Source organism: Megalobrama amblycephala, linkage group LG3 (assembly GCF_018812025.1).
Source record: "Megalobrama amblycephala isolate DHTTF-2021 linkage group LG3, ASM1881202v1, whole genome shotgun sequence".
Lineage (NCBI taxonomy): Eukaryota > Metazoa > Chordata > Actinopteri > Cypriniformes > Xenocyprididae > Megalobrama > Megalobrama amblycephala.
In genome coordinates, this window is record NC_063046.1 from 45,668,247 (window position 1) to 45,692,752 (window position 24,506).

The following is a 24,506-nucleotide window of genomic DNA, read 5'->3' on the forward strand; positions in this document are numbered from 1 at the left end:
GAATGAAGAATAAACACCAACCTCTTTGTTCTTCAGTATCTTCAGTGTGTTTCATTCTGCAGGGTTCTGGATCACTCATGTTCTCACTGTCCTCTTGAATGAACTTTAATAAAACAGATTTCAGCTCTTTCCATTTATGGGGGAACTGTTGTGGGAGAAGCTTCACTGATGATGTGACTGCTGTGGGAGGAGCTTCACTTAAAACATTAACATAAACACAGAAATAAACCTACATATCTGTAGTCATCAAATCTTCTCAGGCTGTTGACAGCAATGAAATGAGCTTTAAGTGTCAATTTACAGCAGATCTGAAGACATCAGCATAATAAATGAGGTGAAAACAGGAACTATTGACATGAAATATGGGTTGAGCTCTTGACTGTCCTGGCACAGCTGTTATCACTTTAAAAGTATTCATGTGAATTAAATGTGGGACAATGGCCTTCATCATCATTACAGTATGCTAATGCTCTGAATCAGATGCGAGGGAATCGTCATTATGCTGATTGAAGACTGTTGTGTCTAATACCTCTAATCTGTGCCATCTTCACAGGACACATATGCTATAAAACACCACTATATTTAGTTTTCATTTAAAAAATCTTAAACATATTAATAGCCATGCATGTAGTTTAGGCAACACGTTCATCGATTATCTTCACTGCATGTATATTTATAACCAAACAAACTATAAAACACAGCTCTTCCTCTTTTTGTTTACATTTTAAAAAAGATTAAACATGTGGTTCAGGTAATATGTGCATATAGTCTGCAAACATAAAACACAACACTGTTTCTTTTTCTTAGTTTTAATGATCAATAATAAACATTAGAAAAGTATAAGTAAGGCACAAGAAGCTACAATAAGAAATAAAGCAAACAATTCAGTCAAATGTACAAAGTCAGTGCTCTAGTAGGCTACAACGGTAAAGTTTACCTACAAATTATAGATTCATGACCAAAGATCACCTGTTATATATACAAAAGATGAATTATATCTCATGTTTAACCACTACAGAGAGTACAGAGTACTAGCCGAGGTAAGACTGTAAGACTCGATAAAAGGGGTGGATCAAGAACACATACGGGGATATGGAAATTTCTTTGGCTAGATGTGAACTTTGAATTAGATCAGAACTTGGGCAGCAACTGATGAATTTCACAAGAACAGACAAGAACGCATATTGAGAAACGGCTAACTATGAATAAATGAATGAATGAAGCATTTATATAACACTGAACTATGTACTACTGTATGTACACAATCACATCAGGGGTCGCTCCTCATCCACAACCTGGATAATTCAACAGCAGACACAGAGCAACAGCGCCAACTATAGGTGGAGAGGAGAGATTTGGCTGAGTCTCTTCTGTGTCTCTTCTCAGCACATAAAGATGAACTACTTATCATGATCCCAGACTGTGTTGATGTGGTTTCTCCACTGCATGGATCTTCTTGTGTTGCTTCAGGTGACTTTTAATAGAGAAACTCTTTCCACACTGATCACACGTGTGCGGCTTCTCTCCAGTGTGGATCTTCTCATGTGTTTTCAGATTTGATAAACAACTGAATCTCTTGTCACAGTGTGAACACTTGTAAGGTTTTTCTCCAGTGTGGATCATCTCATGAGTTTTCAGAGATGATGACTGATTGAATCTCTTGTCACAGTGTGAACACTTGTAAGGTTTATCTCCAGTGTGGATCATCTCATGTCTTTTCAGATGTGCTAACCGACTGAATCTCTTGTCACAGTGTGAACACTTGTAAGGTTTTTCTCCAGTGTGAATCCTCTGGTGCAGTTTTAAACTGTTTGCTGTAGTAAACATCTTCTCACACTCAAAGCACACATACTCTCTCACAGCAGTGTGTGTTTTCTGATGCGCATGTAAATATTGCAGCAGTGAAAATCTCTTTCCACACACAGAACATGAATGTGGCTTCTCCTTCGTATGAACTCCCAGGTGTTTCTTCAGAGCTGATTCCAAGACAAATGTTTTGCTGCATTGATGACATGTGAACAGTCTCACTCTGGTGTGGATCATCATGTGTGCTTTAAGGGTTGATGAGTGAATGAAGCTCTTCCCACATTGATTGCATGTGAACGGTCTCTCTCCAGTATGGATCCTCATGTGTTCTTTAAGGCGTGATGATCGTCTGTAGCTCATCCCACATTGATCACATGTGAACGGCTTCTCTCCAGTGTGGATCCTCATGTGATCTTTGAGGCTTGATGATTGACTGAAACTCTTCCCACACTGGTCACATGTGAACGGCTTCTCTCCTGTGTGAACTGTCATGTGACGCTCAAGACTTTGTTTTAGTGAGAAACTCTTTCCACACTGATCACATGTGAACGGCTTCTCTCCGGTGTGGATCCTCATGTGAAGCTCTAGACCAGATTTCTTTGGGAAACTCTTTCCACACTGAGTGCAGGTTGTAGATTTCTTGGCTCTTCTTTTCTTTAAAAATGTCTTTTTAGTCTTTGAGCGACTCAAAGGTTTTTCTCCAGGTTTGTCATGATGTTCCTCCTCCACTTCACTCAGTTCTTCACTCTCCTCCTTCACTTCCATCAGCTCTGAAATCAAAGAAAAAAAAAGTGTAATTTAATTTAATAAAAATCAAAATAAAAAGGTAATAAAACTGAGACTTGCTGTGATAGACAACTGCTATAAAATATCCCAATCATTTTGATGCATTTACATTTTCATAAATTAATTGCATATGTCCCTGATTAACTTTAACATTAATCTTCCAGCTGTACAGACACACCGGTCATCTCAACAACACAATCCAGAGGTCTGGGTGAAGATATAATGTGTGTATGTCTTTTCAGCGCTCCTGAGAAGTTCACTTAATTATTTTTAAATTTAGTTTCAGTTTTACTTTAGCTCAACGCTTAATCTGACTCCAATTCCAAATGGTTATTAAAATTAAATATCACTATCTTCGATAAAATAAAAATGATCAATTTATGTACTTTTTTTATGATTTGTTTTTTTATTCATTTGTCTCTAAAAGTACAATATTTTTATGTAAAATAAGCTTATTTATGTTATATTTAATATTTATTTTACATTACAAAAAAAAATCATTCCAGTAAGACCAGACAGCCAAAACCTAAACTCTGGTGACTTTGGTGACATATGATGGTATAAAAATATTAAAAATATCAATAGCCAGTAAAAGACAAAGTAGGAAACCGAGAAATTATTTATTTCTAAAAAAAATATCAATAGTAGTGAGAACTACTCAAAAATATCTAATGTGATATTAACAGCATTATTTTGACATCAACTTTTAGACTGATATTTCATTTATTTTCCTGTAACTGTGTAATTATAAAGGGCCGGTCACACTAGACTTCTCCTTCCACTGACTTCCATTCATACACATGTGAATGTGGGACACCAGAAACACAAGATCAAGTGAAGTTTGCAGTAAAGTGGAGTAGATTGTATATTTTTACATTTTGAAATGATTATTGTTTGTTATTTATGTTTTAAAAGAGATTCACAGAGTGTGACATCATATCATGACAGTTTCAGCGTCTGTAGAAAGTTCACATGCTCAAAGTCTAGACTGACTGCATCTTTAAATGTGTTATTATCAGTGTCCTTCATGATTCACTCAACCCTGTTACTTCTGACATGATTTTCCTGCTTTCAAAAACACCCAGGAAGTGACATCATCTGGGCTCTCTCTACAGCATGATGGGAGGACAAGAAAATAATCTCAATCCATTGTCTCAGTTTTTACACAAATGAATGACTGCATTCATCAACCCTGTTACCAAAGTTACTCTAAGAAGAGATTTTGCTCAAGTTACACTTACAACCCTGTCAGCCATTCTGGAAAGTTCATTTACTTCAAACATTTTGGTGTTTACAGTTTATTCCTAAAAATAACAATGTTGTAAACTATATTAAAATGCCTAAATTCTGGAAACACTCTGGTAAATTGTGAAGCAGATATAAAATAAATGTGAAATAAATATTTAGTTTGATCTGATGTTGACAATCAATATAAAAGTTTCTCAAACTTCCCTTTATTGAGCTTTTATTAGAAAAGAACATTATGTCTCATTTCATAGTTCAACTGTTTCTCTAAATGTGCAGAAGTGTTTGAACCTCTGTTTCATGAATGTTGTTCAGCATCATGAATGAATGAAGAATAAACACCAACCTCTTTGTTCTTCAGTATCTTCAGTGTGTTTCATTCTGCAGGGTTCTGGATCACTCATGTTCTCACTGTCCTCTTTAATAAACTCAGTCTTTGCAGATTTCAGCTCTTCCTGATGCTCTGATGCTCGTCTGATGGGAATATTCCAACATTTATTGATGAACTGCTGTGGGAGGAGCTCCACTGATGATGTGCATAATGTGGGAGGAGCTTCACTGATGATGTGCGTGATGTGGGAGGAGCTTCACGGATGATGAACTGCACTAGGAGAAGCTGATCTGCCAAAATAAAACATCAGTTACTAATAGGGCTGGGCGATATGATGATATTATTGTATATCGACGATGTCTTGCAAGTATCACGATGTCGATATTAAAAGTCTGTTACAGACCATAATCGCCAACATCGAGAAAAAAAACAAAACATAGTTTTAAAAAAAAATAAAAATTGATTAAAAATTAGCATAGTCCTGTAGTTACCATTTACATATTTATTCACATAGCATAAATGAAATATTTTGTAGCTTAGTAGTTAATTAATAGGGTTAGGAATTATCTATTCTGGAATCACATTTACTTAAAGCCAGGAATCGAATAGGCCTAGGCTACTCTTTATAAAATTACCATTTTGATTTTGCTTATTACCAATGTATTTTTATTTTTAAAACATTCAAGCATTCACGTAAACACAGTTTTGTCACGCAGTGTGTGTAACAGACTATATTGGATTTATTGACATCAGCCTAGCCCTACAGCCTACCCACGGCGCTAATAATGTACATTTCTGTTTAAACGGACTAGATTGTTAAATTATAATTAAAAGGCTAAATTAAATTAGAATGGATAGCCTAAAGGTCTATGACTCGTTAAAAATAACCACATTTGTTTTCCAGTGGTTTCGTTTTACACACGCAAACAACAAAAAGGAGGATTCACATCTGCAGTGCAAAATAAACTCATATAGCCTAAATAAAACAAATACACAAAATATATTCACTTAAACAATTAACAGATTAACAAAACGAAAGAAAAAAAACTGAAGCCTTATGCTGTTTTAATTGATTTTTTTTTTTTTTGCGACGCTCTCCACACAAACAAGTTCAAAAGGAAACTAAGACGGAAGAAAGTGGTACCTGTTTTCTTTATTTTACAAAAAACAAAATGTTTTGTTTTTGTTGTGAGTGTACACAGATATGATTAAACTCTTTACAGTTTATGTTTGACCAAAAATGAGTATTTTAAGTTGTTTTCACTGGTGTAAGGAAGCAGTTCAAGTGATAACGCCAGTGCCTCGCGCGCACACGTCAAAGGCACTGCTTGATATCGCAGCCTGTTCATTATGAAAATAAATGAAACATAAAATTTACAAACAACATTTGTAATACTTATTTTCCAAATAATTAATGATTTTTTATTATTATTATTTCGTTATAAGAGGCCTGTAAGGACACATCGGAGCTCTAAAACATGAGAAAAAAAAAATATTATTAAAGTATTATCGGATATCGCGACATTTTTTAAGGCGATTATCGATAAAATATTTTTTACATATCGCCCAGCCCTAGTTACTAAGTGTGTTTTATATTGATGTCTTGATAAGAGAATATAAATAATGTAAATTCTCCCAAATATAAATAATGATAAGAAAAACAGATGCAGCATAAAGACAGAAATAAATGTAGATATTTGTAGTCAACAAATCCTCTCAGTCTGTTGACAGCAATGAAATGAGCTTTAAGTGTCAATTTACAGCAGATCTGAAGACATCAGCATAATAAATGAGGTGAAAACAGGAACTATTGTCATGAAATAAAGAGTGTTTTCAGCAGTTTCTCTGTTAATATTGATGATCCTCAGACTATCAACACTCATTCAACAAGACATTCAGATCATCTCACTTTATTCTGAGTGTTTGCTGTATTTCTCACAATATGACATGGATAAAACTCCAATAATACAAAACAAACACTAATGGTACCATTACAAATAACAACGCTGAAACTGAATGAGAGGAAGGCGCGCGCGAGCGGTGATGTCATCTGCCGCCAACGGTAGACGCGCCAAATACTGTTCAAAACGACAAAACATCTTTCAATAGAGCAGTTTTATAGTCTTTTCTCATATATCCTGACTCTGATAATCAGTTTCTAACAGCAAACACTCAGAATAAAGTGAGATGATTTGAATGTCTTGTTAAATGAGTGTTGATAGTCTGAGGATCATCAATATTATTTATTATCATAAATTATAGAAGTTATTCATACTCAGAGCTCAACCCTAAGCCATGCCATGTGCTTGTATAAAAATCATAATAATGGTCAGAGATGCACCGAAACCAAATATAATGAAACACTTGGCTAAATACCGAACATGTTTTTAACATTTTTTTTCTGATTTATTTTGCAAATGTTTTCACTTTTGTATAAATTAAATTTGCTTTTAATTATTTTGTCTTGCTTTTCAAAGAAGAAATCAATTAACATACTACATTTTAAAAATATTATTTAACACTGAACATTTTTCAACATCCCAGCAGACATTTTACCAACAAAGCTCAATATAACTGAATCCTCTGGGGTCTGAGGGGGTTTTGGGGCAGAAGTTTTGACATGCCCTGATATTTGTGCTTTTATCAGTTTCTTAAAAACATTTTCATGGCTGAAGTCTGATTTCACTGTATTCAGCACAATGATAGACATGATAGATGATCGCACCGGCGCCTCCGTGTCATGCAGTAAACACGCTCTACACACAAACACATGGACATGAGCCACATAACAGCACACATTGAGTGAACTAGACTAACATTAGAGCGAGAGGATTGTAAAGTCACTACTGCTTACATGTTTCAAGTGATAAGCCATATTTGAGATCGATGAATGATGGGCGAATGTTTGGGTTTCCTGATAAGTTTTTTGTGACTAACCGACTAATCAAATCTTGGTCGATCAAGCCTCTTCTAACTCACTAACGGTTAGTCGACTATTAGGGGTCAGCCCTATACGAAACAATATAGTGATTTATCTTTTGTAAGACACTCTTAGTATCAGAATGGCTGTATGTGTCGAGGGCGTGAAGCATCATGAATAATGCTGTGATTCACACCTGAGGAGACAAAGACCCTCCGCTGGGCCTGTCAATGACGAATGTGAAGAACTAGAGAATGAATGTGAGGAGACTTGATGATTTAATGTGTTGTTTGTAGATTATTCACAAAATCAAGTTTACTTTAAAAGAAGTAATCGGTAACACTTTAGATTACAGCCCGGAAAGTACTGCGTAATTACAACAAATTTACAGCGTAATTTTCAATAATTATAGTGTAACTAACTATACAGTAAGTATGTGTAAGTATAGGGGAACAATATGTGAAGTATTGGAAATAAAGGGGTAACAACCAGGAAAATAACAAATTATTTTATACTGTAAATATTTTATAACTAAGGGGTACTTATGACATGTAACTAAGGGGTAAATATGACATTACGGGCCGTAAATTTAAAGTGGAGCTTGTTACCCTCTTATTTCATGTAGTTACAGGGTAAGTATGACATTACGGGCCGTAAATTAAAGTGGAGCTTGTTACACTCTTGTTTCATGTAGTTACAGGGTAAGTAATTAATAATAAATAAATAAATAAATAAATACGCAAACAGTCATATCACTTGGAAAACTTTATCTGAAAAACAACTTATTTCAAAACAGATTTAAAGTTACAACACTTCTTATTCGTTTCTCTTGCTTGGCTTCCTCCTCCTCTTGTTCCTCTTTTCTTTCATTCCACTGATGAATCTTAAGAGGGAATCCCATTTGCTATTCTGTATTTAAAAAATACAGTACACCCGGAAATGTGCTCATCATTTACTCATCATTTACCCTCATGCCATCTGAGATGTATACGACTTTCCTTCTTAAGATGAACAAAAAAAAGGATTTTAGGAAAAAAAAAAAAATCATCTGGGAACGCTTTATAATGCAAGCTCACATGTTCCTAAAAGTCGAAGCATCAAACAGCACAAACAGCAATAACTACAGTAATCCATACGACCCCAATGGATGAATCGATGTCTTCTGAAGTGAAACGATACGTATTTGTAAGAAAAATACCATATATTTTAATATTTTTAAAACTTTCGACCAGCTGTCTTCTGCGCGTGCATGCGAGGGTTGAGAGTTCATGCTTGATGTAACTTGAAGCGTGACGTAGGCGTGCCGAGAAACTCACGCAGATGTTGGATGCTGTCAGTTTTTTTTTTTTTTTATTATTTTTTTAGTAATGCTCACAACAAAATACACAGGATAACAGATAATGAGAATGAGAAACAAACAAGACAGAATAACAGAGACGGCAGTTCTCGCGCGAGTTTCACATGAATCTCCCGCGAGAACGTCATGAAAGCTTCACGTTGCTCATTTCAATGTGCTTCATCGAACGCAAAGTCGACTCTCATGCAGGCGCTGGTGACAGCTGGTCGGAAGCGAAAAGATGAATAGACTAAACCATGAATTTCCATAGTGAATTTCTGGGTGTACTGTATTTTCTTATAATACAGAATAGCAACGGGATTCCTTCTTAAGATTCATCAGCTGAGAAACAAGAGCAGGAGGAAGCCAAGCGAGAAACAACAACAACCAAAAAATGGACAAAACCTGTTACTTTCTGTCAGGACTTGACAGAAAGTAACTTAAAAGTTGATTTTAAAAAATGAATAATAAGTGTTGTAGACCTGTTTTTAATAAAGTTGTTTTTCAAATAAAGGTTTCAGAGTCAGTGATATCAGATTGTTTGCATTTTATTAATTACTTACCCTGTAACTACATGAAATAAGAGGGTAACAAGCACCACTTTAATTTACGGCCCGTAATGTCATATTTACCCCTTAGTTACATGTCATAAGTACCCCTTAGATATAAAATATTTACAGTATAAATAATTTTTTATTTTCCTGGTTGTTACCCCTTTATTCCCAATACTTTACATATTGTTCCCCTATACTTACACATACTTACTGTATAGTTACACTATAATTATTGAAAGTTATGCTGTAAATTCATTGTAATTACGCAGAACTTTCCGGGCTGTAATCTAAAGCGTTACCAAGTAATCTAACTATACATATTCTGTTTGAATATATAGTAAAATTTAATTTATTTGTGTGATCAAAGCTGAATTTTCAGCATCATTACTCCAGTCTTCAGAGTCACATGATCCTTCAGAAATCATTCTAATCTAAAAATGTATTTGATGAACAATGTCATTATCTAGCATAATATTAACTTTAAAAAATGTATTTAATTTATTTTACTGAAAAGCTTTTAATTATTAAGGGCCAGTCACACTGGACCTAAGATGATTTGATACGCAAGATGCCTTATATTGTGTTACATAAAGACATAATGTTACAAATGCTTTCCATTAGAGATAAATGTTGTTCTTTTGAATTTACTGTTCATCAAAGTGTTAAAAACAACTTGTTTTCAATACTGATCAAAATTGTTTCTTGAGCAGCAAATCATCATTTCTCACTACACAAACATGGGACTTGTGCCTATAATGTTTAAAAAATAATAATTGGAAGATTTGCTGAAAATAAAATTAAACTTTTTTTTTTCAGAGCTGATGGAAGTGAAGGAGGAGAGTGAAGAACTGAGTGAAGTGGAGGAGAAACATCATGTCAAATCTGAAGAAAAACCTTTGAGTCGCTCAAAGACTGAAAATACATTTTTAAAGAAAAGAAGAGCCGAGAAATCTACAACCTGCACTTAGTGTGGAAAGAGTTTCTCAAACAAACAACATCTTGAGCGTCACATGAGAGTTCACACTGGCGAGAAGCTGTTCACATGTGATCAGTGTGAAAAGAGATTCTCAAGCAAACAAAGTCTTGTTCGTCACATGATAGTTCACACTGGAGAGAAGCCGTTCACATGTGATCAGTGCGACAAAACATTTATTCGGTCATCAGACCTGAAGAGACACCTGAGAGTTCATACGAAGGAGAAGCCACATTCATGTTCTGTGTGTGGAAAGAGTTTTTCACTGCTGTGTAGTTTAAAGGAACATCAGAAAACACACTGGTGTGAGAGAGTACATGTGCTTTAATTGTGAGAAAATGTTTACTACAGCACACTGTTTAAAACAGCACCAGAGAATTCACACTGGAGAAAAACCATACAAGTGTTCACACTGTGACAAGAGATTCAATACGTCATCATATCTGAAAACACATGAGAGGATTCATACTGGAGAGAAGCCGCACACGTGTGATCAGTGTGGAAAGAGATTCTCTATTAAAAGTCACCTGAAGATACACATGAAGATCCATGCAGTGGAGAAACCACATCACCACAGCTGAGAAGAGACACAGAGAGAAAAATCTAGATATACTAGAGAGAAGCCGTTCACATGTGATCAATGTGGGAAGATATTTACACATAAAACAAGTCTTAATCACCACATGAAGATCCACACCGGAGAGAAGCCGTATATGTGTGATCAGTGTGAAAAGAGATTCTCAATCAAACAAAGTCTGGACATTCACATGAGAGTTCATACTGGAGAGAAGCCGTTCACATGTGATCAGTGTGGGACAAGTTTCCCAAACAAACAATATGTTCAGCTTCACATGAGGATCCACACCGGAGAAAAGCCGTCCAAGTGTGATCAGTGTGGGAAGAGATTCACATATAAACAAAGTCTTAGGCTTCACATGAGACTTCACACTGGAGAGAAGCCGTTCACTTGTTATCAGTGTGAGAAGAGCTTTACACAATTAGCACACCTTAAAGAACACATGAGAGTTCACACGGGAGAAAAGCAGTACATGTGTGAACAGTGTGAAAAGAGATTCACAAACAGAAACTCTCTTAAAATTCACATGAGGATCCACACCGGAGAGAAGCCGTTCACATGTCATCAATGCGGGAAGAGTTTCCCAAACAAAAAAAATGTTCAGCTTCACATGAGGATCCACACCGGAGAGAAGCCGTTCAAGTGTGATCAGTGTGAAAAGAGATTCACATATAAACAAAGTCTTGATGTTCACATGAGAGTTCATACTGGAGAGAAGCCGTACGCATGTGATCAGTGCGGCAAAACATTTCATGTGTTATCATACCTGAAGTCACACCTGAGAGTTCATACGAAGGAGCCGCACACATGTGATCAGTGTGGAAAGAGTTTCTGTTTTAAAAGTCACCTGAAGATACACAAGAAGAATTATGCAGAGGAGAAACCACATCACCACAGTGTGAAATCACAGTAAGAAGCTCATCTGTTTGTACTGAGTTAGTTTCCTAACAGCCACGAGCAACAGCACATTTTCACACATACATGTTTGGCATGGAAATTCAGTCAGTTTTTCAGTTTTTCAAGTCATTAGTAATGAGAAACATTCTCATAATTATGACTTATTTTCACATAATAATGATAATTTATCATAATAGTCATAATATTCAGAAATTATATCTCATCATGAGATACTTTCTTGTCATAATAACATATTTTGTAATATTGAGACACTTGTAATAATGATATTTTCATAATAATGAGATGATATGCTTTCTCGTAATGTTACTTTATCATGATAATTGGATACTTTCTCATAATAATGAGATACACAATGTTGCCAGAAGTTTTGGGATGCCTGCCTTTACGTGTACATGAACTTTAATGGCATCATTCTTAATCCGTAATGTGGAGTTGGCCCACCCTTTGCAGCTATAACAGCTTCAACTCTTCTGGGAAGGCTTTCCACAAGGTTTAGGAGTGTGTTTATGGGAATTTTTGACCATTCTTCTAGAAGCACATTTGTGAGGTCAGGCAGTGATGTTGGCGAGAGGTCCTGGCTCACAGTCTCCGCTCTAATTCATCCCAAAGGTGTTCTGTCGGGTTGAGGTCAGGACTCTGTGCAGGCCAGTCAAGTTCCTCCACACCAAACTCTCTCATCCATGTCTTTATGGACCGTGCTTTGTGCACTGGAGCACAGTCATGTTGGAACAGGAAGGGTCATCCCCAAACTGTTCCCACAAATTTGGGATCATGAAATTGTCCAAAATGTCTTGGTATGCTGAAGCATTAAGAATTCCTTTCACTGGAACTAAGGGTCAAGACCAACCCCTGAAAAACAACCCCACACCATAATCCCCCTCCACCAAACTTTACACTTGGCACAATGCAGTCAGGCAAGTACCGTTCTCCAGCCAACCGCCAAACCCAGACTCGTCCATCGGATTGCCAGACAGAGAAGTGTGATTGGTCACTCCAGAGAACATGTCTCCACTGCTCTAGAGTCCAGTGGTGGTGAGCTTTACACCACTGCATCCAACGCTTTGCATTGCACTTGGTGATGTAAGGCTTGGATCAGCTGCTCGGCCATGGAAACCCATTCCATGAAGCTCTATACACACTGTTCTTGAGATAATCTGAAGGCCACAGGAAGCTCTGTAGCTATTCAGGGATGAACACACTTTCTGAAATGCTGTTCGCTCACCATAATAAATAGATGGTAGACAGACAACAGTAAATGGGCCAAACGATTTCACATGTAGCACTTGATAAAGACACAGAAGCTGAATGAGTGTTTTTCGGGTAGGCTTTATAGTTCCTGGTCAGTGACGTCAACCGCCTATGATTTTCCATCACCCTATTGGACTGATTTCATACATGCTTCACGATGCAATCATGCAGAGGCATTCCCAAAGCGTTTGACGGAGCGGAAGTTCCCTTGAAAGGGAAATGGAAGCAAACAATCTTCAGGAGACGGACTAGCCAAAACAACAAACTTACTATTGATTACTTACTATTGCCCTTCCTCTAGCTCAGCATTCCTGTTCAATTCAGTAATGGGCAGAATCTCATATTTTGAGCAGTAAATTGAATATCCTGATCCTTTACCAAAAATGCTTAATAAATTATGAACTGACAGAAGTGATGAAGATGAGTTTGTGATATATAAAAGAATGTTGTCCACATATAAACGTATATTATGATGGTGATGTTTTGATTGGATTCCATATATGTTATGTGATTGTCGTATTGCAGCTTCAAAGAATTGAACAAAAAGTGCAAAGAGATAGAGATGCGATGATAGAGGGCAGCCGTCTGGTACCTCTTTTTAAGTAAAATTGATTTTATATAATACCATTAGTTATGACCAATGCTGTTAGTGTATTATAGAGGGTTTTAATGCAGCTGATGATATATGATTTAAAACCAAAGTGACTGGGTGCAGTGAAGAGAAATGACCATTCTACCCTATCAAAGGCCTTTTCTGCATCTAAAGATCCAATTATCTGCATCTAAAGAAGGAAACTGTTTAAGCTAAGATTATTTCTTTGTTGTTCTTTTATTATGTTGCACTCAACTTATAAAATCGCCTTTTTTGTGGCTCGTGAGATATTTTTGGCAGTTTTTGGCAGGAATCGTGTGTTACTGAAAGACAGACAGGCAGTTACCAGCAGTGAGGCATTTCATATTAAGTTAGTTCCTTTTTTTTTTTTCTTTAGTCGCTGTGCCAAGTCTGTTTTTATTTCTGTTTTGTCTTTACTTGTTGTTCTCTCTTGTTGTCTTGTGTTGTGTCTGCTTGTGCCCGTTCCTGTCCTGCATCCCGACCCACCCCAGCTGCTGTCCTCAAGGCCGTGCAGTGAGACTGATACAGCTTCAGTTGCAGCTCAAAGTTTCAAGCCTCTGGTGCCTCAAGCTACTGCCTGTTGTCATTGTCTGCTGCAACCCCATCCATCTCCTTGGTTCTCAAGCCTAGCTTTGCCTGGGTCTGATCTCACCTGTTTTACCATCCTCTTCCTCTGTTAGAATGCTGTGACATACCTTGACAGCAAAGAGTAGCGCTTATAATGGGCAACCTTGTCTGGTACCACTTTTTAAGTAAAAATGATTTGGTATAATACCATTAGTTATGACCAATGCTGTTGGTGTATTATAGAGTATTTTAATCCAGCTGATGATATGATTTAAAAGTCATCTCAAGTCAAGTCATCTTCAGTTAACCCTCAAAAACCTAGACGGCCACCGGTGGCCAAAAATAATTATCGTTCTAAAATTTTTAATAAATTTTGAACCGCTAATCCAATCTGTATGCTTTAAAATGTACTGTAAAGAGGAGATTCACGGCTGAACCAAAAATGAGGATAAAACAGTTTCACATCAGATAAGTTATTGCAATTTATGTTTTCAAACACATCTCTACACAGTGAACTGCTGCAATCAAATGTGATGCGTTCAGTGAGGAGCACAGCCACAGGACTGCTCTGTTTGGTTGTTATATTATCTAAATACTTGTTTTATAGTTTGTGAAGATCATTAACATTAGTAGTTCAGTTGAACTACTTATTTTTCTCTCTACTTTTGTATTTTGTGAAAAAAAACCTTTGTTGCACAAGACAATTTTCATTATTGTTTTCATTACTTGCAACAATAATTGTTTTTATTCATGTTCAGATTGAATATATATTTCTCTAATAAGTCACTTTTGCTTTAGTGTTCTGTTGTATAACATTTTTTTTATTTATTTATTTTATTTATTTATTTTTTTTGTATTTATTTTACCCCCTGGTCTTTTTTGGACACACATTATCAATCCTGTCTATCCCTAAAGAGTAATATTGTAGTTTTATCTAAAGTAATATTGTAACAAATGGCTATAACTTGCTTAGAGATTGTTACATTTAGACAAAATTTCATCTGAAAGTTTAAAACATCCACATACAACTTTTTAACAGAAAAAAAAAATCAAACTTCAGGAGGTTTTGGGTCAGTTTACAGTGAAAAACATTAGATTTTTGCTGGCGTTTTTTTTTTTTTATTATTCTGGAGATTTTATCAATTCTCAGACAAAATAAATGTAAAATTGGCTTCAAGTTGTCCTGTTTGAAATGATATATGGTACTTGATGCTGACTGCTAGAATAGGTTAGAAAACCAGAGAAAAATGCAGGCGAGTCAGGAGCCCCAAAAATGCTCTAGGTATTTAAGGGTTAAACAGCTCTTTTCATATTTTCTTATCGAGCTAAAGTTGGTCTTTGATCGAATCATTTCCATTGTAAAAAATGTTCATTATTACTTAAATTAAATAAAAAATATCGATACTTCTTATTTTAAAATGAAGAAGTGGTCACATGCTCAGAGACGCAAAAGCGGTATCTGTCTGAATCATGCACGAACTGATTCTTTTCAATCATCCTGTTAAATCAGTTCACAAATCACATCAACAATTAATTTGCGAATTGGACTGATCTTATTGCATCTGTTCTCGAGTCAACAAATCAGCGATTCAATTATCTGTTCAGACCGACTCTCCAGTGAATTAAAAAAAAAATTAGCCAAGAACTGGGGGATCCTCTGAATGTATTAATTATTGTAAAAAATCATATTTAGGTCACAACTGTCCATTGTTTTTTAACTAAATCTGCTGTAAAGAGCAAACTGTTTAAGCCCACCACTGAAATACTTTTACTGATCTTGATTCAATCAGATCAAATTACATTTTAAAACTTGCTGCTCCAAATAATGGTTGGAAAGATTACATTATTAGGAGGTGCCAAAGTGACGTAAAATGTATTGGACATGATTCATTCAAAAGATCTGTTCAAAAACATTGATTCATCCAGTAATGAAACAAGTGAAGTCGTTATGAGTGAGTCATTAAATCATTCATTCAAACCCATTTCATTCAATTAATTACTTTAATATTTTTAACTGCAGAAATTCATATTTTGTTCTCTAGTAAATAATCAGATGTAATTTTGTTTAATCGTCTATTCAGAATCATGGGAGAATCATTTTTATTTGAAAGTAAGAAAAAAACAAAAAAAAAATCTTGATTCTCATTTTATCCAGATTCGTGCAACTATAACACAAATGTTTTTTAAAAAATGCATGTTCATCTTCCCTGCTGCTGCAGCAATTTCTTAAAATGTTTTTAGCCCTGTATGTTTCATCAGTTTTTATATTGTTTGTCAACACACATTACATATTATGTGTATGCATCTACTAATCTTCCATCCATAATGACTAGTGCTGGCTATCTGACAATTCATAATCATTCATAATTATTTTGAGCAAAGGGATTATATGAAATATATAAAATAAAATTATATAAGTGGCCCATATAAAATTGCATGATAAACATTTATCAATCAGTACTTTTTATTCAAGTACATTAAAGATCAAGTACTTTTGTATTTTTTTACTCAAGTACCGACTGTCTGCTAGCTGCCTCACGTTACAGAAATCAGATAATTCCCAACACATAGAAACTCTCACACCTAGATATTATCACATAGAGACTGTGTCTGTACCCTTGATGTTCAACAAATAAAAAATAGAGATAATAATGATTAAGAAATTATAAAGCTTGGGTTGTTGAATATTAGATCCCTTTCTGCAAAAGCACTTATTGTAAATGATATTATCATAGACAATAGATGTGCTGTGTTTGACAGAAACTTGGCTAAAACCGGACGATTACATTACTTCAAATGAGTCTAGCCCTCAAGGTTACGATTACTGACACAATCCTCGTCAGAAAGGCAAAGGGGGAGGTGTTGCTGTAATTTATAGTAATATTTACAGTATTAGTCAAAAGTCTTTCAAATATAATTCCTTCGAAGTGATGGTGCTTTATGTAACATTATGTCTCACTCAGCTCACTCTGGCTACTCCAGTTATCTCTGTATGTATATTTTAGGCAACCATAATATGAAATATGCTATAAAACACCACTCTTTTTCTTTTTCATTTTCATTTAAAAAATCTTAAAGGTGCCCAAGAATGCTTTTTCACAAGATGTAATATAAGTCTAAGGTGTCTCCTGAATGTGTCTGTGAAGTTTCAGCTCAAAATACCCCATAGATTTTTTTAAAATACATTTTTTTAACTGCCTATTTTGGGGCATCATTAACAATGCACTGATTTACACTCGGCGCCGCCCCTTTAAATTGCGTGCTCCCTGCCACACGAGCGCTTGACTATATTACAGCGCATTTACAAAGTTCACACAGCTAATATAACCCTCAAATGGATCTTTACAAGATGCATGCATGCTTCGAATTATGTGAGTAAAGTATTTATTTGGATGTTAATGTTTTATTCTGAGTCAATTTGAGGCTGTGCTCCGTGGCTAACGGCTAATGCTACACTGTTGGAGAGATTTATAAAGAATGAAGTTGTTTATGCATTATACAGACTGCAAGTGTTTAAAAATGAAAATAGCGACGGCTCTTGTCTCCGTGAATACAGTAAGAAACAATGGTAACTTTAACCACATTTAACAGTACATTAGCAACATGCTAGCGAAACATTTAGAAAGACAATTTACAAATATCAGTAAAAATATCATGCTATCATGGATTATGTCAGTTATTATTGCTCCATCTGCCATTTTTCGCTGTTGTTCTTGCTTGCTTACCTAGTCTGATGCTTCATCTGTGCACAGATCCAGATGTTAATACTGGCTCGTGTAATGCCTTGAACATGGGCTGGCATTATGCAAATATTGGGGGTGTACACCCCGACTGTTACGTAACAGTCGGTGTTATGTTGAGATTCGCCTGTTCTTCGGAGGTCGTTTAAACAAATGAGATTTATATAAGAAGGAGGAAACAATGGGGTTTGAGACTCACTGTGTGTCTTCTCCATGTACTGAACTCTTGTTATTTAACTATGCCAAGATAAATTCAATTTTTGAATCCAGGGCACCTTTAAACATATTAATAGCCATGCATGTAGTTTAGACAACACGTTCATCGATTATCTTCACTGCATGTATATTTATAACCAAACAAACTATAAAACACAGCTCTTCCTCTTTTTGTTTACATTTTTAAAAATATTAAACATATGTGGTTCAGGTAATATGTGCATATAGTCTGCAAACATAAAACACAACACTGTTTATTTTGTTAGTTTTAATGATCAATAATAACCATTAGAAAAGTATAAGCAAAAGGTATAAGAAACTACAATAAGAAATAAATCAAACAATTCAGTCAAACATACAAAGTCAGCACTCTAGTAGGCTACTTTTTAACGGTAAGTTAAATAGCCTAAATATATAAAGTTATGAAACTTTACTTTCAATTCAACAAATTATAGATTCATGAGACCAAAGATCGCCTGTTATATACAAAAGATGAATTATATCTCATGTTTAACCACTACAGAGACAGGTGTCTCTTCAGATTTGATGACCCAATAAATGTTTTGCCGCACTGATCACATGTGAACGGCTTCTCTCCAGTATGAACTCTCATGTGAACATCAAGATGTTGTTTGGTTGAGAAACTCTTTCCACACTGAGTGCAGGTTGTAGATTTCTTGGCTCTTCTTTTCTTTAAAAATGTCTTTTTAGTCTTTGAGCGACTCAAAGGTTTTTCTCCAGGTTTGTCATGATGTTTCTCCTCCACTTCACTCAGTTCTTCACTCTCCTCGCTCTCTTCCATCAGGTCTGAAATTAAAGAAAAAAAGTGTCATTTAATTTTCAGTACATTAAAATAAAATAAAACTTGCTATAAAATATCCCGATCATTTTGATCGTTTTTTCATAAATTAATTGCATATGTCCCTGATTAACTTTAACATTAATCTTCCAATTGTACAGACTCACCGGTCATCTCAACAACACAATCCAGAGGTCTGGGTGAAGATGTAATATGTGTATGTCTTTTCAGCGCTCCTGTGAAGTTCACTTGTTTTTTTAATTTAGTTTCAATTTTACTTTAACTCTACGCTTAATCTGACTCCAATTTCAAATGGTTATTAAATTTAAATATCACTATCTTCAATAGATTCCAGTAAGACCAGATAGCCAAAACCTAAAAATGTGGTGACTTTGGTGACATATGATGTTATAAAAATATCAATATCCACTCTATGGCTGTAGTCTTCAATGGCTGCATATAGACTGAAATCTATAAACCATTGTTGTAATGAACTTAACCTCTAAGAATGTTTTAAAAACTATTTGTGTTAAGAGAAACTTTACAAAATATGCTTATAGACAAATATGACCATGATATAAGGAAATGACAAAGTAGGAAAAAATAAAACAAAAACAATAGTATCAATAGTAGTGAGAACTATTAAATATATTTGATCAATGACAAAAATATCTGATGTGATATTAACAGCCATATTTTGACATCAACTTTTAGACTGATATTTAATTTATTTTCCTAAAACTGTAATTATTAATGTTACAGGTTGGTGTTGTAAGGATGAAGCATTCACGGATTTCCACAGCAAATGGGTATTTAATGATAAAGCAGAGAGAAACAACATCAGACACACGGTATAACATTTAATATAACATTGAGAACAGACCGGGAGTGAGTCCATATATATAGGGAGTGCAAACGAGGAAGTCCAGGTGATGATGATGAGTGATGATGGGGAGATGACGAGGGAAGTGAGTGCAGGTGTGGAGAACAGGAGGATCATGGGAAATGGAGTTCTAGAGACAAGGGATCTGTGACAATTAAGGGCCGGTCACACTAGACTTCTCCTTCCACTGACTTCCATTCATACACATGTGAATGTGGGACACCAGAAACACAAGATCAAGTGAAGCTTGCAGTAAAGTGGAGTAGATTGTATATTTTAATATTTTGGAATGATTATTATTTGTTATTTATATTTTAAAAGAGATTCACAGAGTGTGACATCATATCATGATCGTTTCAGCGTCTGTAGAAAGTTCACATGCTCAAAGTCTAGACTGACTACATCTTTAAATGTGTTATTATCAGTGTCCTTCATGATTCACTCAACCCTGTTACTTCTGACATGATTTTCCTGCTTTCAAAAACACCCAGGAAGTGACATCATCTAGACTCTCTCTACAGCATGATGGGAGGACAAGAAAATAATCTCAATCCATTGTCTCAGTTTTTACACAAATAAATGACTGCATTCATCAACCCTGTTACCAAAGTTACTGTAAGAAGAGATTTTCCTCAAGTTACACTTACAACCCTGTCAGCCATTCTGGAAAGTTAATTTACTTCAAACATTTTGGTGTTCACAGTTTATTTCTAAAAATAACAATGTTGTAAACTATATTGAAATTCTGGAAACACTCCTGCAAACTGTGAAGCAGATATTGAAATAATGTAAAGTTTCTCAAACTTCCCTTTACTGAGCTTTTGTTAGAAAAGAACATTATGGGCCCTATCTTGCACCCAGCGCAATTGACTTTGTACACCGACGCATGTGTCATTCCTATTTTGCACCCGCGCAAAGCGCGCTTTTCCCTCCACAGAAGCACGTCGCTAAACTAGTGAATGAACTTGCGCTCCCTGGGCGGTTCAGCGCAAAAAAGGAGGTGTGTTCAGGCGCATTGCTATTTTAAGGAGCTGAAAATAGACTGCGCCATAGACCAACTCAAACCTGGTCTAAAGTCAATGGCGCAATATTTTTTTGTTAGAGCGCGTTGGTAGAAACTGCGCCTCTGGGCACGTCCACAGTGCGCGTTGAATTTGCTTATTACACACAGGGATGCACATTAGAGGCTGACATTTTTTCGGGAATCCCACGGGTCACGGGATTCCCGTGGGATTCCTGCAGGATGGGAGTCATCTTTGCTATTAATCACGGGATTTGGACGGTACAGGATAAATGGTTAACGGGAGCAGACGGGAGCGGGAATCAACCAATAGCAAAGACGACAAAAAAAGAAAAAAGTAAATGCACCATTTTGTAGTTTCCTTTTAATACGTACGAACACAAACTAGTACATACGAACTATGTACTGTTTTTCTTTTATTTGCTGTCTTCCATTTTCTGGAGAAAATCTAGAAACGGGCTCAGCAGCTGGTCTAAAACAGGATGGAGAGCAGATTAAATCAAATTCTATGTATTAACTAAACACTAATTGAAGAAAAAAATATATGGGAGCGGTACAGGAGCGGGAGTCAGTTTAAACAGGAGCGGGATGGGAGTGGGAGTCAATTTACCAGGAGCGGGATGGGATGGGATTATTTTTTAAACTTTGGTCTGGGAGTGGGACGGGACAAGATTTCTTTCTATGGGAGTGGGACGGGACAGGAGTGAAAATCCACTCCCGTGTCATCCTCTAATGCACATCACACAAACATGCCAAATATTAAAAACAAAAGGATTACAGTGTAAAAGAATATTATTGTGTAGGCTACATAAATATAAAAATGTAATGATGAATAGTCATTGCGTGTATTAGAATTAGGCTACCTATTTTCAATTCAGCCTATTACTACTTATAACGATGAACGAAATTGGCTAATTAATTGAACAATCGTGCCAATACACACACATATATATTAACTGACTCATCGCGTGTACGCCATGTAAATAGCAATCCGCCATGGCGCGAGCGCATCTCGCTCTTAAAGGGAATGGGAGATGACACTCTGATTGGTTTATTTCACGTTACGCCCAAACCACACCTATGAATAATGAAGCTACTTCAGACCAACCCATTTTAGATTTGCGCCGGGCGCAAGAGCCATTTATCCCGCGGGGAAAATAGCAACAGCGCCGAGACCCGCCCACAAAGTTACTTGCGCTTCGCGCTTTGACACTTGCGTTTCAGATCGTTAAAATAGGGCCCAATGTCTCATTTCATAGTTTAACTGTTTCTCTAAATGTGCAGAAGTGCTTGAATCTTTCTATCATGAATGTTGTTCGGCATCGTGAATGAATGAAGAATAAACACCAACCTCTTTGTTCTTCAGTATCTTCAGTGTGTTTCATTCTGCAGGGTTCTGGATCACTCATGTTCTCACTGTCCTCTTTAATAAACTCAGTCTTTGCAGATTTCAGCTCTTCCTGATGCTCTGATGCTCGTCTGATGGGAATATTCCAACATTTATTGGGGAACTGCTGTGGGAGGAGCTTCACAGGTGAATTGCAGTGGGCGGGGCTTCATTTACTGAACTGAAGATTGGTTGGAGGAGCTGATCTGCCAAAATCAAAAATATATCAGTTACTGTGTTTAAATGTACAAAAGCAATTTTACATCGAAAACCCATTAAATCCAAGTGTCTATTTTAATGTTTCAAATTACTTTAGTGAAAACAAAATGTTTTAATGTTCATCATCATTCAGTGTAACAGATATATTTAATATAAAAATGAATGTTATTTTGAAATGTACTTAATAAAGTATATAAAATAATAAGAGATCATACTTTCATTATATTTTAAAAGATTAAAACATTCTTGCTGACAAAAGAGTGAAATCTAGTGGTTTGAAGGAAAGTGGTAAAGTATAAAGATTTAAAATGATAATTAGAGTATTTTGGGCTTCACTGTGATCCTTAAATACAGTGTTTGAATGTCAGAAAATGATTCTTGTTCTAAATACTGACAAGATGGTTTCTTTCTTTCTTTCTTTCGCTATATTAACCCCTTTTATATTTGACCCTTAAACTAATTGCATTAATCATTTTGTAAAGCAACTGATGCTAATACAGAACTGTTTTGTTTCTAAATCTAACTTTATTAAGTTTCTTCATTAAAATAATTACATATCTCTAGAAAAGTAGTAAATAACTGTAAGAAAAACAGAAATAAACACACTTATTTGTAGTCATCAAATCACCTCAGTCTGTTGACAGCAATGAAATGAGCTTTAAGTGTCAATTTACAGCAGATCTGAAGACATCAGCATAATAAATGAGGTGAAAACAGGAACTATTGATATGAAATAAAGAGTGTTTTCAGCAGTTTCTCTGTTAATATTGATGATCCTCAGACTATCAACACTCATTCAACAAGACATTCAGATCATCTCACTTTATTCTGAGTGTTTGCTGTTAGAAACTGATTGTTTGAGTCAGGATATATAAGAAAAGACTATAAAACTGCTCTATTGAAAGACAATACTATTTTGGTAAAGGATCAGGATGTTCCATTAACTGCTCAAAATCTGAGATTCTGCCCATTGCTAAAGTGAAAATGAATGCTGAGCTATAGAGACCTACCCATTCAAACATATAACCAAAACAAATAACTAAAGCAGCAAACTGAAAAATCTATAAATGATCACTCCAGCATTATAACTCAAAATCCATCTGAAACAAATAATTTAACAAATAATTTATTTAGGTTATATTACTCAAATCACTACTCTATGGACAAAAATGCATCATTTAAAGAAATAGAATCTTTTCTGAGGGGTGTCTCGTTGCCTCAGGTATCACCCACACAATCATCAATTACAAAAAACTTTATCCATCCAAGAAATCACAAAAGCACTCCACCAAATAACAAATCACCTGGTGCAGAGGACTAAAGGGAATCCTCTAAGTTTTTCAATTTACGTTTCTCCCTTTTGGTTTAATTTAATCGCGTTACAGTCTCCCAACCCTAGACTTGGAGATCTTGTAACAATTTAATAACACACAAACCATTTAAAACTGTAGTTTACTATGAATGCTAACCTTTATGCAAAATTAGACTCCCATGTTATTTATGTTCTCCATTTGACCATGCATTTTATTTATGAATTTGCACTCTTATATACTCCAATTTATCATTTTGTTTTGAATGTAAGTTTAATCACAGGAATTCCAGTATTGAAAACAATATTAGTTCTTCTCTAAGTAAGATCTTTCCAGTATGGTGTGTTACATGTTAAAAATCTAAATTCTTTAATAAATCTTGCTGTCTGTCTGAAAGAGCTGGGAGGATAAGGAAGAAGGCATTTGTGAAATTTGGATAAGGAGACAAATCATGGTGGTTGGGCTATCTGACTCTGTGATACTTGGAAAGGATTTCTAAGGGGAATTGCAATCACTTGCAAAGGCAACATGATTATCACATTCCTGAAATCAAAACACATTCAAAGCTGTTTTTGAATGTGGTCTTTGAAGGTCAACTGGCCGTCAAGGATTACTCCAAGATTTCTGGCCAAATTTGATGGGGTAATTGAGGATGTGCCTAGCTGGATGCTGAAATCATAATTTAGAGTCGGATTGGCAGGGAAGACGAGAAGCTCAGTCTTAGCCAGGTTGAGCTGTAGATGATGTTTTTTCATCCATGCCGAGATGTCCGCCAGACAGCTTGAGATTTGTGCAGCTACTGTGGGATCATCTGGTTGGAATGAAAGGAAGAGTTGTGTGTCATCAGCATAGCAATGGTAGGAGAAACCATGTGCCTGAATGATGGGACCAAGTGATGTAGTGTAAATGGACAAGAGGAGGGGTCCAAGAACTGAACCCTGAGGAACTTCCTAGCTCTTCCATCCAGATTTGTTTGTTTTTAGTGTTATTTCTTTTTCTTTTTCTTTACTTTTATTTCTATTTCTTTATCATTATTATGTATTTGGTTCTTCATTAT

General features: G+C 35.7%; 1 pseudogene; it reads right to left on the reverse strand.

Moving 5' to 3' along the window:
- Nucleotides 1–1,752: 1,752 nt before the first annotated feature.
- Nucleotides 1,753–4,241, reverse strand: LOC125265429 (annotated as a pseudogene).
- Nucleotides 4,242–24,506: the final 20,265 nt, after the last annotated feature.